The sequence below is a fragment of the Protopterus annectens genome, chromosome 12.part0 (assembly GCF_019279795.1).
Source record: "Protopterus annectens isolate FY-2018-M chromosome 12.part0, PAN1.0, whole genome shotgun sequence".
Lineage (NCBI taxonomy): Eukaryota > Metazoa > Chordata > Ceratodontiformes > Protopteridae > Protopterus > Protopterus annectens.
In genome coordinates, this window is record NC_056746.1 from 422,351,162 (window position 1) to 422,367,094 (window position 15,933).

Here is a 15,933-nt window from a genome sequence, read left to right on the forward strand (position 1 = left end):
TGTAAGTCTCATGCCAAGCCATACCCGTAGTCACAGCAGTAGGTAAGGGAAGTGGTTAAGCCAAATCAATAACTTTGGGAAAAGATTGGGCTGTAAGGACTGTGCTGGATGTGATTGGATGTGAATGTGGAGGGGCTGTGCGGGGATGGTAGTGACTTTGGATCTATGCTGGGCTCTTCCTATCGATCATCGTGGCTGTAGCTGTGGCTGTGCTGGTCCTGACAAGTGTTTTGCATCATCTGGCAGCTAGCAGCTAACTTACAAATGGTGTGGACCAGGGGAATCCAAATGTTTAATTAAAACATAGCATTGCAAAAGCCAAAGGCAGGTGTTGATGTGATATAATTTCTGCCCAACACTTTGAATGTCAAAGTGAAGAAATTCAATGAAGCATGGGTAAATGGTAGGAGTAACTATGACTCTCTTCAGGTAGCCAAATACTGCATTGTCTAACTAGTGATGTACATGAATGAGTGAATGAGATTCCCATTGTCCATACCTAGTATCTAGTGAAACCACATCCAAGGCAATGGACTTGGCAAATTCAGTGGGGAAAGAAGACCAAGATTAGCTTTCCTCCAGTCGACTCTAGTCTGTCTCTATAAAGAGGCATGAGAGGTGTAGAATAAGTGGAAGGCCTTGGCTGCTGGTAAAATGCCACTACTCTTGTTGTGTTTTCACTTACTTGGAGAGGCTGAGGGGCAATGACTGCAGTAGTTTCATAGGCAGTTATTAGGCATGTGAACTAGGAGTATCATTAAGAAACCGAGCCCAAGTTTCCCAAGTGCCCTAGAGCATTTGACTTTCTGATGTTTGATAAACTCAGCAATTGATAAAAAAAACACAGCTCTTTACTTTGTTGGCAAAGGTAACACAAAATGAAGTAGTCCCATGTATGTTTACAAAAGTGTGTGTATGTATAAATAATTGTCTCATTATTGAGTAAATTGTTCTCATTTGCTCTTACAGACTGGACTGCATGTATATTATATCTGTCTCTCTATCTTTTTTTCTCTATATGTTTGTATATTATGGTGTTGTATTTGAACATCTTTCTCTGTCTCTTTCCCGTTTATGCACCATGGGGTACATTGGGCAATGAGAACCTTTCAGCACTCATTGTTTCTGTAGCAGTTACGAGTTTTACAAGCTCAGGTTGCTAGCCCAAGGCCCAACGCTCCTCAGAGGGTGCACCACACACACACACACACACACACACACACACACACACACACACACACACACACACACACACACACGTGCGTGCATGCACACACTGACACCCCAGGGTCAATTTAGAGTGTCCAATCCATCTACTGCATGTCTTTGGAATGCGGCAGGAAACTGGAGCCCCCAGCGGAAACCCACGTGAATGCAGGGAGGACATGTAGACTCCACACAGAAGGCACCTCAGCTGAGAATCAAACCAGAGTACCTCTTGATGTGAGGTGACAATGCTAATTGCTAAACCACTGCACCTCCCTGTATTTGAACATATTGTAAACAAATAATGTGGAGCTTTTCTCCCTTGGACTTGACTGGAAAAGGGTTAAAAGTTCAGTCAAACCATCTCAGTTAACAAATTGAGCATAAACTTAACAAACTGCCAGTACTCTTATGACTTACTCACTTAAGCTGAGCCATTTGGCTGGTTATTGTTCACATAGATACTACCCATGCACAAATTTTCCCAACATTAAGCCAGATAATTATCTATAATATATTATGGGAAAAGGGGGTGATGGTTGGCAAGTATGGATGGTTGTTAGCACAGGAATAGTGTAGTCATTTAAATACCTTCATATTAACTATTATTTCTGAAAAACAGTTGCTGCTCCTTAATTGTAGGGTATATAGAACAGGGGATTGCAGTGATTCTCATATAAGAGCCTGTTACTCATCAGCTGGTATTCTGTCTGGCAGTTGGTGTTGAACCCTCCATGTGCTGTTCTGTGGAAGCCTTCTTCCTTTATATCATTCAGCTTCATTCATTTGGTGCCTTGTATGTTATTGCTAATGGCTATAAGGTACCAGAAAGATAATTGCTTTCAGTTCATCAAAGATGCAGTTGCATATCTCCTTTAACCTTTCAAAGATAAGATGTTTACAATGACCGGCTACCCTAAACTGTTCATGATTATAGCATTTTTCTTTGCCACTGAGGCCTTAGTCATGGTTGAAAAGGCTCTATATTATGTAGCCTACTTATGCCCTACAAAACGATTAACAAGTGAGAGAAGAACAGATTTTATGAACACAGATCTGTCTTATTATATGTACTGTTTAACACCACACCATTATTTTGGTTAGCAAGAAAAGGGTGTGGTAGTTGATAGGTAGCAAGCACCTTTCAGCATTCTGGCAGCCATATTATAAATTGGCATACATTTAAGCTAACATGGAAGCCTTTACATAGGATGCAACATAGTTAATTATGGAAACATTAGCAGATATATGCAATATGAAATGCAGAATTATACAATTTGAAGTGCTTCTCTTGGTTTGTTGTCAGTATGCAGACTGGGGACAGATACAGGAGTTTCATAACTCGATTTTGCAGGAGAGAGGCTAAGCTGTTAATATGCTGGCCTGCAATACATATCCAGTATTCAGTGGATGTATTATAAATCATTGCACAGCACTGTGCAGCAAATAGACTTAAAATAGTGTACGGATTTTTTAAATTATATTTTTATTCTCTCTGTGTCATATTCCATGTCTAAACAAAAGCAATCAAAGGAAAAATTATTCCGCCTTTCTCAATTTTAAATGAATAGGTATTGAAAACTATACAGCTGACCTATAAACTAAATTAGACATTTTTCTGACATTTATTAGAGGCAATTAAGCTACAAATTAGTGTCATAAAAAGAACTCGGTATCATTTAGAATTAAGATTTTAATGTGCTCACCCTTTCTGGTATAGAATTTTGAATGAGTTAGAATTATGTGTCACACTTGTTTCTTAATGCAGCAGCTTAAACAACATATGCAGATTAGGGTTTATTATGTAAATGACTTTTAATTATTTAGTCTATCTTTTGCATACCATGAACGTACCAGTAGTGAATTAAACATTTATGATACTTGTTTCATTAATTCTGTTAAACACGAATGGACATTTTATTGGCCTTTAATTGATAGTTTTTATGCATGACCTTTAAAACTATACCACTACAAGCTCTCAGCTATTTGCTCAAAAATCAGGGAGTTAACTAGAAGTAATGGGGGTACAAAGACCCCAAATCAAGGCTTTTAAATATCAGTCTAAATTCATTAAACATTTACTAGAATAACAGATTATGCATCGCCATGCATATTCTGAAGAATGAGAGGTTTGAAATTCTTATGTCTGAAACTATTGGCTGAATTGTAATCCTCACGATTTACCAGAAGACCTAAAATTTTATGAGGATTGGGCAGTGCAAAAAATGAGACAAAATGAATGATGCTGTACAAATTCAGGGACAGTAGAGATATGCTACATGACATCGTAGTGTGAAAGCTCGCATATTGAACTCAGGCATGTGAATTGTTCATATATGAAGATTTTATGATCTGTAACTGGATTGACCACATTAATATGTTGTTTCTAACGTGGACTGTTTGTTATTAGAGTCAATATATTTTTTTTACAGTAGGTCAAGTGAAACGGTTCCTCATAGAAGCAACTAAAGATCAAAATGCAAGTCTGTGTCATGACACATAGACAAAAACATTTATCAGCACACTTTGCTGGTAGATATCAAAGAAAAAACTGTATAGTAAGGAGCACACTCACATTCATACACACACACACGCGCACACACACACACACACACACACACACACACACACACACACACACACACACACACACACACACACACACACACACACACACACTGTCCTGAAAAGAAAAGAACAATCACAAGCTTCCCAGCAAAGTTAGAGGCCCATGAACACATTTCCCCAAGAGTTTGTGAGGCAAGAACCTATTCTATGACTCTAGTGTGTTGGTGCAAGGTGATTATTTAGGGCACGATAGTTCACAATCATTATCAACCTCTTTTTTCCTCATTTCTATGTGGGGTCAGGGTGTTAGGTCAACTGTCCTTAAATCCCTCAGTTCAGTACTACTGTTCTACCTTCTTAGCCTGAGTGTTCAACAGGTACAAATGAGCAAACAACTATAATTTGTTATTTTGATCTTCTTTGCAATTGTGGCTATATCTGAGGCATTTCATCTGTATCAGCTCAAACGTCCTCACCTGCTCTGTCTTCACTGCCTAGGTTTTTGTATTATACAGAAGCACTGATCACTCCACTCTTTTGTGCAACTTACTTTTCAACTTCTTTGACACACTAAAATTAGATGATACCCCAACACCTGGTGCCAGTTGGCTTCAATGCCTCTGATTCTAGCTTTGATTTCCTCATTCAGACTCCCCATCTCCTCAACCATGCCTCCCAGATACTTGAAAATGTTAACTTATTCCACTATATTTCATTCTATCTCAGTTTTAACCTTCTAATGCCCTCCCCCCCTTTTGCCGCCATAACCACTGGCTTGTCTGTACTTAGCTTCATCCTGTGTGGCTCCAGGTTTGAATTGCTTTCCCCTATCATTTGTTAAGTCCCTGTTCAGAGTCTCCCTATAAGCGTGACATCATCTGGATGTAGCAGCTCTGCTGATCTGTCCTCCATTTGCTAATGTAGTCCCTCACCCGTATGAGTACCCATGCACACTGGAAACCTATTCACAGTTGTATTACTGAGTCCTTTACAGTGTCTGCAGTAATCCTACCAGTATTTTTGAGAATTTGATCCATTATAATACTGCCTAAATCAGCTTTCTTGGAACATTTGTCATATGCTTTTTCCAAGTGTAGGAATACCCAGTTAGACTCTTTGCTGATCTCCAGCTTCATCTCAACTATATGTCTCACTGCAGTCATCAAGTCAGTTGTACTGGTACCTTGATCTCAAGCTGAACTGCTCCTCTCCCAACTTACTTTCTACTACTCTGCAAATTTGTTTGTCAGTCATCCTCTCCAGCACTTTCATGCAGTGTAACTTGAGTATAATATCTCTGTACTGTCCACAGTTGTAAATGTCCCCTTTGTTCTTATATTCTGGCATTAGAATACTCATTCTCCATTCACCTGGGATAGTCCTTTCTCTCAAATACTGCTATGAGTAACCCCAGGCACCACTTCCCTCCAACTCACATGCCATCTTGACTATACAGTATCTGCCGTGCCTTCCTAGGGTGGGGTATCCTTCCTTTTTCATTGCAAGTAAGAAGGGAGTAGTAAAGCCTTTGTGGGTGTTTCCTCATTCAGAAGCTTCTTGAAGCATTTCTTCCATCTACCTTTGATGTTCTCTGGTTTGGTGTTCCACTGTCATTCTACCTTGTCTCCTTATTCAGGACCCCATATTTGAAAAATCCTTAAAAACAGTACAATTTGAAAAATCTTTAAAAACAGTACCATTTTTGTAACGTTTTGTTTTGGTGTATATGAAAAACATCACAGCATTGTGGTCAGAATGAAAAGGGGAGATTGACATTTATCTTAGAATATCTGGCAAGACTGTTTATCTGGATAATATCCAGTATGATTTAGAAAACAAAAACAGCAATGTAGTATTCCAAGTGCTAAAACAAGAACAAGCACAAAAAAAAAACAAAAAGCATGACTATCAGCTGCAAAACAAGTCTTTACTTTCATGCTTTTGTCCCTGATAAAATGGACTTCATCAGAATAACAATGAAATGCAACAGCCTGCTTAATATACTTATTCCATATCATGTGATTGATGAATATGGGTCAGCAGACAAACAGTGATACATTACAAGCAGGTATATTACAGCTGGTTGAGCCCCAAGTGCTCAAACAGAAGTTCCTCAAAGTCAGGGACTCAGCTGTGCTATAGCCTGTGCGGCTAGCAATTGAACTTGAGTTATGAGGTCAGCCAAGCAGCTGGCATGTGCTTGTGGACCAGCTAAGTCAGGAAGGGAAATGGGGAGGGGGACTTTAGGTTTAGGTTAAGGAAGAGATCGAAAGATTAGGGAGAGGAGGGGAGATTTTAGGTTTGGGCATTGATCAGAAGATTAGGGTTAGGAAGGGGGATTTTAGGTTTAGGGAGTGATTAGACAATTAGGGTTTGGGGGGATTTTCGGTTTATTGAGCAATTAGAATATTAGGTTTAGGGAAGCTGGGGGAATTTAAGTTTAGGGAGTGATTGGGAGTTTAAGTTTAGGGGCGGGGTGGACATTATTAGGGTCAGACTCGTGGTTTTAGTAGGGATAGTTAGGGAATTAATAACTGTTAAATGCCAGCAAACTCCAAATATCCACACAAATCAAACTGGAACAACAAAGTCACCATGTAAATACTTTGTTCTTCACACATTTACTAAAATAATAAAAAATACAAAAAAATTCAGTTAACCGCTTTCGTTCTATGCCAAGAACTTCTTCAGAACTGAATAACAATCACTTCAAAACTACATATATACCATTCACCTCACCCCTTTATTCACATGCTTTTAATTAACCAAATTGTCATAAGGAAACTATGAACTCACAGTTCGTAATGCTTCAATCTTAAAACAGGAGCTAGAGAGGTACCCTCATTTATACCTGGAAAGCTAGTTGCATTTAATTTGATTTGCCATTTTAACTCTTTTACATTCAGATGTTCATCCATTATATGTCCCTGATGGTCTCTTCTGGTAAAATCAATCATCTTAAAGCCAAATTTATGTGCTGAAAATTCAACACATGTTTGTATAAGGTATTTGTAGGCTTACTGTTTTTAATATCCAACAGGTGTTCATATATCCTGTCCCTCAACCTCCTTGAGGTTTTTCCCACATAAAACGCTGCGTATAACAAACATTGTGCCAAATAAATCACATTACATGACACACAATTAAAGTGTCCTTTAACCTTAAATTCTACTTCATTAACCTTAACTTGGTCCCCTTCTACTATATAGCTACATTGAAGGCAGGTACTGCATTTAAAGGTCCCCTCCCTCCCTGTTGGTTGAGCAGTAGATTTTTTTATTTTCCAATAGAAATTTAAATGATTTATCCTTTTTATAACTAATACTAGGGAAATGACTCGTTTTTGTCGATTAACAGGGGGTCCACCAAAAATATTTTCCAATTACTTTTAACACATTGTATTATAGCTGAACTATCCAAAGAATAAGTGGTAATAAAAACTTCTTTTAAGGTGTTGTTGTTACTCCTTATATTACATAATTCTAATAAACAGGTGAAGCCTAAGCTTTTTGATAGGATAAAATGATGTGTTCGCATTTCAAACAAATGTTCATATCTCTGGAACCATGGAGGTTGCTAAAAAGTGTAAACAGCAAACTCTTCAGCACAAACTATTTTTATAGTGGTAGTATTCTTTAGGTTGTAGATGTTAAACTGGATTTTATAAGTCACAGTAAACACAGTACTTATTATGCTTATAATATTTTGTAAACAGCTTAATTTTGCTCAGCAATCACTCACATTAATCACATCCTGACATCAGCATTTTGCTCATCCAGCTGAGCGCTTTTGTATGAGGTTAAGCAGTTCTGTCTGTGCAACTTAGTTCTTGAGAAATTTAGAAAAGCATGAAATTTATAACAATAGAAATAAATATATAAAAAGCAATTAATATCTCTTTACCTGCATACGTATCAGTACAATTGTGTGGTTTGCTGTTCTGTGAGCATTAAGATGAAATATTTAATACTTTATATGAAGCGTGTCTTTTGAATTATTAACTCAAATGTGAACAAGTGATATTTGACACCTAGAGACATCAATAGTTTGTAACTGCAGAAGCACCTGGAGGTGTCACTCTGCTGATACACACACACACACACACACACACACACACACACACACACACACACACACACACACACACACACACACACACACTCTACTGATTATTGATTGAAATGCCATAATTATTGATTACAGGTGTACCCAATGATGTTAAGATGCAAGCCAGAAACTATAAATATTAATAAACCACCATATAGCAACTGAGTAAGATTAGAAATGTATTCCTTAATGGTAATTTAAATAAGGTCATTTTAGAACTATGTATGGAAATAAAAACAATATCCAAACCTTGCTTTGTAATGTCTGTAAAATTGAATTGTACTTTTTGAGAATATACCCAATATATGCCCCAGGCATATATGAAGAGTAAATATTATCAAGGGTGCACCAGTCTTTTTTTCATAAAAAAGAAACATCTTGATTGAATTTTCACTTATGACATAGGTAATCATACATTATATAAATTAAAGCAATTCAGTAATAAAACAGGTGGAGCTAGCAAACTATGGCAAATTGGTTTAATATTAAACATAAAATGAAGACAAAGTAACAGACTGGTTTCGGCTAAAAAATAAACATAGCCTTCATCAGTGTTGTACTGTTTCTTGGTGATTGGGATTTATTTTCATCATCAGCACTTTACAAACTGTGCATTCTGTTATGATATATTATGCACACACACACACCTGTCAAAAGTACTGACTTTGATGGGACAAAAATTAATACCATCTGTATGCTTATGGAATTAATTTTAGACAACAATTTTTTCACATTTAATAACATTTTCTATCAACAAATCGCTGGTGTAGCAATGGGTGCACGTGTAGCTCCAGCATATGCAAACCTAGTGATGTCTCAGTGGGAGACTAGGTTTGTAGACAACAGTGCATTCTCTAACAGAATTGTTTTTTACACCCGTTACATTGATGATTTGTTTTTTTTTATGGCATGGCACACTTGAAGAATTTGAACATTTTGTTTCTTACTTAAACAATAGTACTTGTTTTCTGAAATTTACTATTGGAGCATTTGGTAACAACATTTCCTTTCTGGATTTGTTTCTAACCTACGATTTCAATACACAGAGTTTTTCAAGCAAAATATACAGGAAATCAACTTTCACGAATCAATATTTACATCAAAATAGTTTACACCCTCATCACATGAAAAAAGGAGTAATAAAAGGTCAATACATTAGGTTGAGTAGATTGACTTCAAACACTGAAGTTTTTCAAAAAGAAATGATAATTTTGAGAAATTTCTTTTTGCATAGGGGATATCAGGAATCATGGCTGTTGTCCATTGAAAGAGAAGTTTCCCAACTTCGAAACACTACAATAGGACCTATTTTGAACTCAGGATTAGTTTTGATCAGACCCAATCATTCTGATGATGCAGAACAGAATAACGAAAAAGAGTTTGTAAACGCTTTCATTTTACCTATATGTAATGAAATGTGGATTATTAAAGATATAATTTTAGATAATTGGAAAATAATATTAGGTAATCAGGAACTGACAAATGCTATAGGTAGAAAGCCTCATTTCACTTTTAAAAGGGTTGTCAATTTAAAAACTATTTTGGAAGCTAAAGACAGGCATGTTTTGGACAAAAAAAGAATTATAAATACCAAAGGAACTTATTCATGTCACACATGTAAACAGTGTAGACATATTAGTAATTCTTCATCAATACACTTTCCACATTTATCTTATACACATTGGTCTAAAGAATTCTTTACATGCCAAAGTTCGATGGTAGTCTATGTAGCTCAGTGTCAGACATGTCCAAGCTACTATGTGGGTATGACAACCAGAGAACTTAAGGTCAGAATCCGTGAGCATTTGTTAGCTATCAAAAAGAAGGATTTTAATAATGCACTAGCTAGACATTCAGCGATTTGTAGTGTGTTTAAGAAGTTTACATTTTCTGTCATGGATAATGTGCCAAACACTGTATTTAATGGTAATATAAAATCTGTGCTAGAATGCAAAGAGTCCTTCTGGCAATTCTTTTTAGGGGCGGATAATGCCCCTAGTCTAAATGAAGTGATAAATTTAAAATGTTTTTTAGAAAATAGATAGTTAAAACATTTAAATTTTTATTATAACATTGCATATTATTTTCAAATTCAAATTTATTAATTATTTTCATTTTTTATACACATATTTTTTAATATCTGAATATATATATATATACATAGTCTTCTTATTTACTGATTTTTAAATTATTTTGATTTTGACATGCATTTATCAGTATTTTTCTTTGGGACATTTAGTATATGTCTTTAAATAACTAACTTATTTAATCAATTTATTATGTAAATTTCTTGATTGACAAATGTATTTATTAGAGTTGTAAGGATGTGCAAGTTGTTTCTGAAGAAGTTCACTTTGTATTAAATGTGAATGAAAGCGCTAATACAACTTGTTGGTGTCTCATATTTGGCTGCTTTTTGGGCTGGAAGCGTTTGGTGGTGTATCTTATTTTGTTTGGTTCTACAAGTGAATTATACCCAATATATGCCCCAGGCATATATGAAGAGTAAATATTATCAAGGGTGCACCAGTCTTTTTTTCATAAATAAGAAACATCTTTATTGAATTTTCACTTATGACATAGGTAATCATACATTATATAAATGAAAGCAATTCAGTAATAAAACAGGTGGAGCTAGCAAACTATGGCAAATTGGTTTAATATTAAACATAAAATGAAGACAAAGTAACAGACTGGTTTCGGCTAAAAAATAAACATAGCCTTCATCAGTGTTGTACTGTTTCTTGGTGACTGGGGTTTATTTTCATCATCAGCACTTTACAAACTGTGCATTCTGTTATGATATATTATGCACACACACACACACACACACACACACACACACACACACACACACACACACACACACACACACACACACACACACACACACACACACACACACACACGTGCACAGATGTATGTACTGACATACCACACATATTCAGAGTTCATCCCGTTACTGCCACCAGTTCATCTATATTAAATCACTGCTCCTATTTACACTGTACAGATAGTAGCACCAGCAGGACCCCATACTTTTCAGTCAAAAAGCGTGAAGCCCAGATGAGATGCAGCTGAGGCATGGGGTTGAAAAAAGGTTAAATGGTCTTTGAAAAATGTCCTTGAAGCAAATTCAGGCTGGCAAATATTTGTTAAATGTGGAATCAAGAGAATGTACAGTTACAGTGACAAAAAGCTGCTTGCAGATTAGTATGGTTTTGAAAAGACACAATAAAGCTTTAGAGCAGTTGTAAATCGTATATCTTTTACATGTTTCTCATTTACATTTTATATTAATGAAAAAATGTGGTTTATAGTGGCATCTTATTTCACAACATTCATCAGGCTTATAGAAGCATTCCCCACCAGACATCAAAATATCGCATCATTTACTATGAAGAGGGTCAGTGAATGAACGTGCAAGCTTGCATGAAAGATAGGCAGAAATTGTGCCATTCATTTGCAGATGTAGACTTAAAATTATCAAGTATATCAATAGTAAGTACATATCTGATATCTAAACAGTAATTAACTTACAGTTAATGGCGGAACATGTAGTGGGAGGCTTTGCCAGTTAGCTGACAAGGCAGGGCCTAATGACATGAAATGCACACTAAGCTAGAACTGAAACTGGAAGACTTAATGCTAATTATATTTTTGTAATCAGACTGCAGGCAGTGCCATCTCTGAGCAAATGCAGTTACTTCGGGGGACAATAAGACATTATGCATGTAAAGGCTCATCATGTACCTTTGGGAAATTTTTGTTTTTGTTATACTACTTTTTTAAACACTTTTTTAAATTTTCACTTTCAACGTAGGCATAAATACATTAATAGAAAAGAAAACATACCATATCAACATTTTTTCATTTAGATATATTATATATTACATATATGTTTTCTTCATTTATAATAGCTCCCATTTAGTACAAAATTACATAAATTGCTCTATTCTTGCCTTCCCTTAAACCTCACTCTTCATTCTTAGCATTATTTTGCATGCATTGTTTCTACAAATTTCATTTATTTTTATATAATGTGCTCCCTCCTGTTTCTAATGATCTCATTTTCAGTTCTTTTATCTCTTTTGCAATATTAAGTACTTCAAAGAAAGGTGGTTTAGATGTAGATTTCCATGTTCTAGTAATTGCTTTATTAATCCTAATTAATTAATTAATTTATTAATTTATTAATCCTAATGTGGCCTTACTATGTCTAGGCAATTCAGGGTCGGTGTTCCAGCTCAAAAAAAAAAAATTCCTTAGTTAAAGTCATTTGAGCACCAATTATTTCAGATAGAGTATTCTGTGGGGGATTTTTAAAATCTGTCCTATCATTACACTTTGGATAAACATGTTCCCAGTTATCTCTTTCTTCCCCATCGCACCTCCAACATCTGCTATCTACTTGAGGAAAAAACATCTTTTGAAGTCTACTTGGGGTATAAAAACACCGATGGAAATATTCCAAGAAAAAATCCTAAACCTTCTGGACTTTGTTGCATACTTGGGAGCCATACTTATGTCCTCCCATTGTTCCCTTGTAAATTGCTTTTCCAGACTCTCTTCCCAATCTTTTTTATCCTCCTCGGATTGATTCTTACAGTTATTATGCAATACTTTTATACCCTACTAATTATCCTTTTTTTTAATGCCAGCTTCCATTCTAGCTTTGACTAAAAATTATACCAGAGCTTGCCTTTCACTTAGGAATCCCTTATCATTTTCTCTTTGCTTATATTCTGATATCAATCCCTGATAGGGAAGGCAGTGTTTAACTATTGGTCAAGAAGTTGTGTATCAATTAAAGCTACAGGATGTCAAAATATGGCATTCTGTAAGGTATTTTTGACACTATTTATTCATGCTGAATTGTATAGCCTGTTGTATTTTTAATACAGACTGCAAATTCAGGGCTTATTTGTTTTTTGTATATTTTTATGTTTTTTTTTATTTTTCTTATTTTTGTATACATTGTAAGGAACGTGAAAACGTGCCATAATTAATAAACTTAAATTTAACGATTAAACTAGTTTTATCTCCACATACTTTTGTGCTGGTAGTGACTGTATTATTAGACTTAACATAGAGGATTTCATGGGGAAAAAATAATAAATTATGTATATTTTTGAAGAGCAGCTAATACAGGAAAACATTATAAATACAAAAACATAGACTTTAATAGCCGACAATGGATTCCCTAACTCAGCAAGTTTTCCAGCTATGAAATATGTTGGAGATGACATTTAATTTGCAGATTATTTTTTCTATTTACTCACTCTTTCATAATCTGATACCTGCACTGCTCTCTTCAGGGTAATGGCAGGCAAGGGGAGCAAGTCAACTTTTAAACTTTTCTTTTACGTTAGCTCTGACCCAGTCTGTCCCTTTTTACAAATGTACAAATGGTGTTTGCTGTTGCACATCTGTTTTACCATACAAGTTGTCACCTTGAGCTCAGAAATGTCCAGATGCGCCCATATTAATTATCGATCATATCTCCTTATGGCATTGATATTCATACTGAGCTCTTTTTACATTATCATGTTGCTTCTCTTACAGGCCTTGAGCCATATTAACTGTATATTCTCTGGACTACACATCTTGTCTGCATACTTATCGAACCTTAATTTCCAAGTTTGCATGTGTCAGCCATTGCTATTTAACAACAGGGATATCTGCACATCCTTTGGAGAAAGCATATCTGCCTTGCATTCCACTGTCTGCTTGTCCAACCTTCATCTTTCTGATTTCTGTATTTTTAAGACATTTGGTACTATTTCTTCTTCCATTTTGGTTTTATGCTTACCCCTATGCCAAAATATATGTAGTTCCACTACACATTTTCTTAATTATTAGGTGTTACTCTGTACTGGTGTATTCAAACTGTTATACCTCTCACCATTACTCTCAAAGTGTAAGCTACTTAGTTGATCTCTTCTAATGTTTCAACTCAGAAACTGATGTACTGATTACTCCATCATCTGCAGAGTCACATTTCATTTCTGGTCGCTCAACAGTCTGCCTTATGCATACAGCAAAGGACATGTCAAATTATGGGTAAAAAGAAAAAAAAAACATATGTTATGGTGGTCTTGCACTATTTTACAAGTTTTCTAAACATAGTTAATAAAACATAAACATAGTTAATGTTGACTGATGAGCCCTGTCATTGGACCACATTATGCATTTACATTTATAGTATGAAGATCTTGAGTTATTTTTATGCTCTGCCATTTATTTCCATCTTTTTGTTACATTACAGAAAAAAAGATGCCATTTATTTTTACAACAGTATTTGACACCATATGACGTTTTCATGTTCACCTTTCATTTGAGTATACCATATAATTTCTTTACTTGTTCTGTATATGATACAGCTTTCATTCACTTCTCCTGAAGTTCACTTACACTGGCATTCGGTCATGATTTCCTGTGTGCAGGTTCTGTAAGTGTATAGCAAGAGACAGGTGTGGTGAGTGCAATATGTGTAGCTAGCTGTTTCATGCAGCAGTATTCCCATGTGGGCCTCGATAATGGAACAAACTGACATCAGATGCACAGGAACATTTGCAAAGATATAGATGAATATTGTATTTTTTGCAAAATTGATTTGATTTACTTGACAATATTTCTACAAAGTAACAAAAGCAATAAGTTAATGATGATTTCATTTTAATATCTTCCACAAACAGTAGCACAGCATGTCATCCCTCTTGTAAAAGCCATACAGAAAACATGGACCAACCCAGTCAACAAAAACTAAATAAATAGATAATACAACACCCCCCCTTATCATCTGGCTTTCAGAGCTTTCAGAGCTGTTGTTTAATTATATTAAATGTTAGTTTAATTCCTTCATTTTATTACTGTAGTATTGTGCATGCCAACAGAGTGCTTGCTTATTTTAAGACATTTAGCTGCTATTTCTTATTTTTATCATCAGCTGCTTGCGACATTTGAGCTGTTACTATGGACACCCATTGTGACGTCGCTGTAAAGAACTGGGATTATGGCAGATGAATTCTGAAGGACAAAGGCCATTTATTTGTGCAGATCACTTCATTACTGAATAAAGAACAAAAACAACTTGCATCCTGTATTTGTGTCTGAGTTTTGCTCCATCACCTGTCTTTCATGATTTCAAATCAGCCTTTCTGGTTGTAACAAAATGGGAGACTTTATATGTTATCTATTATAATTTGATACATGGATCATTTTGCTACAAAAATGCACCAATTACCCTAAATGCAGAATATAGGTTTGGTACAGCATTAATGCTTTTACTTTTATCTACACATTGGTATATTTTCACCCAAGAGTTAGACATGACAGCTGGAAATGTAGCATATAGTTTACAGTGTTTAATTATGGCATTGCCATTTATTTAAAAAAAACACCTCCACCAGTTAACTACACATTTTGAATTTCAAGTATTTGGCTGATCAGGTATATTACTGTCTGGACTGTGGTATGATGTTCTTATATTCACCAGCATCATGTTCCTTTAATGTAGTATACCTCTGGCTCAACAGTTTAAAAGGTGTCATTTGTTATATATGGGAAACAACAGAATGCTGCACAAGTGATTGAACCCAGTATAATAATGGCTACTGGTGATTGTTTATCTCACTAGGTATATTATTGCTTAGCTTATTAATCAGTTATGCAACCTAGGTCATATGAAGAAGGATAAATAGTTCTTTCAGATTCAAGAGTAATTATGATATTATATTATATTATACTATATATTATACTATATTATTATTTAGCTAATTAATCAGTTATGTAACCTAGGTCATATGAAGAAGGCTAAATAGTTATTTCAGATTCAACAGTAGTTACGATGAGGTAGAAAAAAATGTTGTTATTTTGTTCAATACTGTGACATACATACTTTGTATTAATAACGCAGGTAAGTACCATGGAAATGCATTTTTGCCATGCACAACTTGAACCATATGTTTAGAACAAATTATGGAGGTATAGAATGAACCTGTGCTTGTGTTCGCAGTTTATATTTATTTTGGTCCATCAGTCTTTCTTGTT

At 35.4% G+C, this 15,933-nt stretch overlaps 1 long non-coding RNA gene across 1 annotated transcript in view; it reads left to right on the forward strand.

The window, feature by feature from the left end:
* Positions 1 to 14,979, forward strand: part of LOC122817332 — a 132,198-nt gene extending 117,219 nt beyond the window's left edge. Inside the window, exon 2 of the long non-coding RNA XR_006367204.1 lies at positions 14,831 to 14,979. This is a non-coding gene — a long non-coding RNA (uncharacterized LOC122817332). The remainder of the gene's footprint in view (positions 1 to 14,830) is intronic.
* Positions 14,980 to 15,933: the final 954 nt, after the last annotated feature.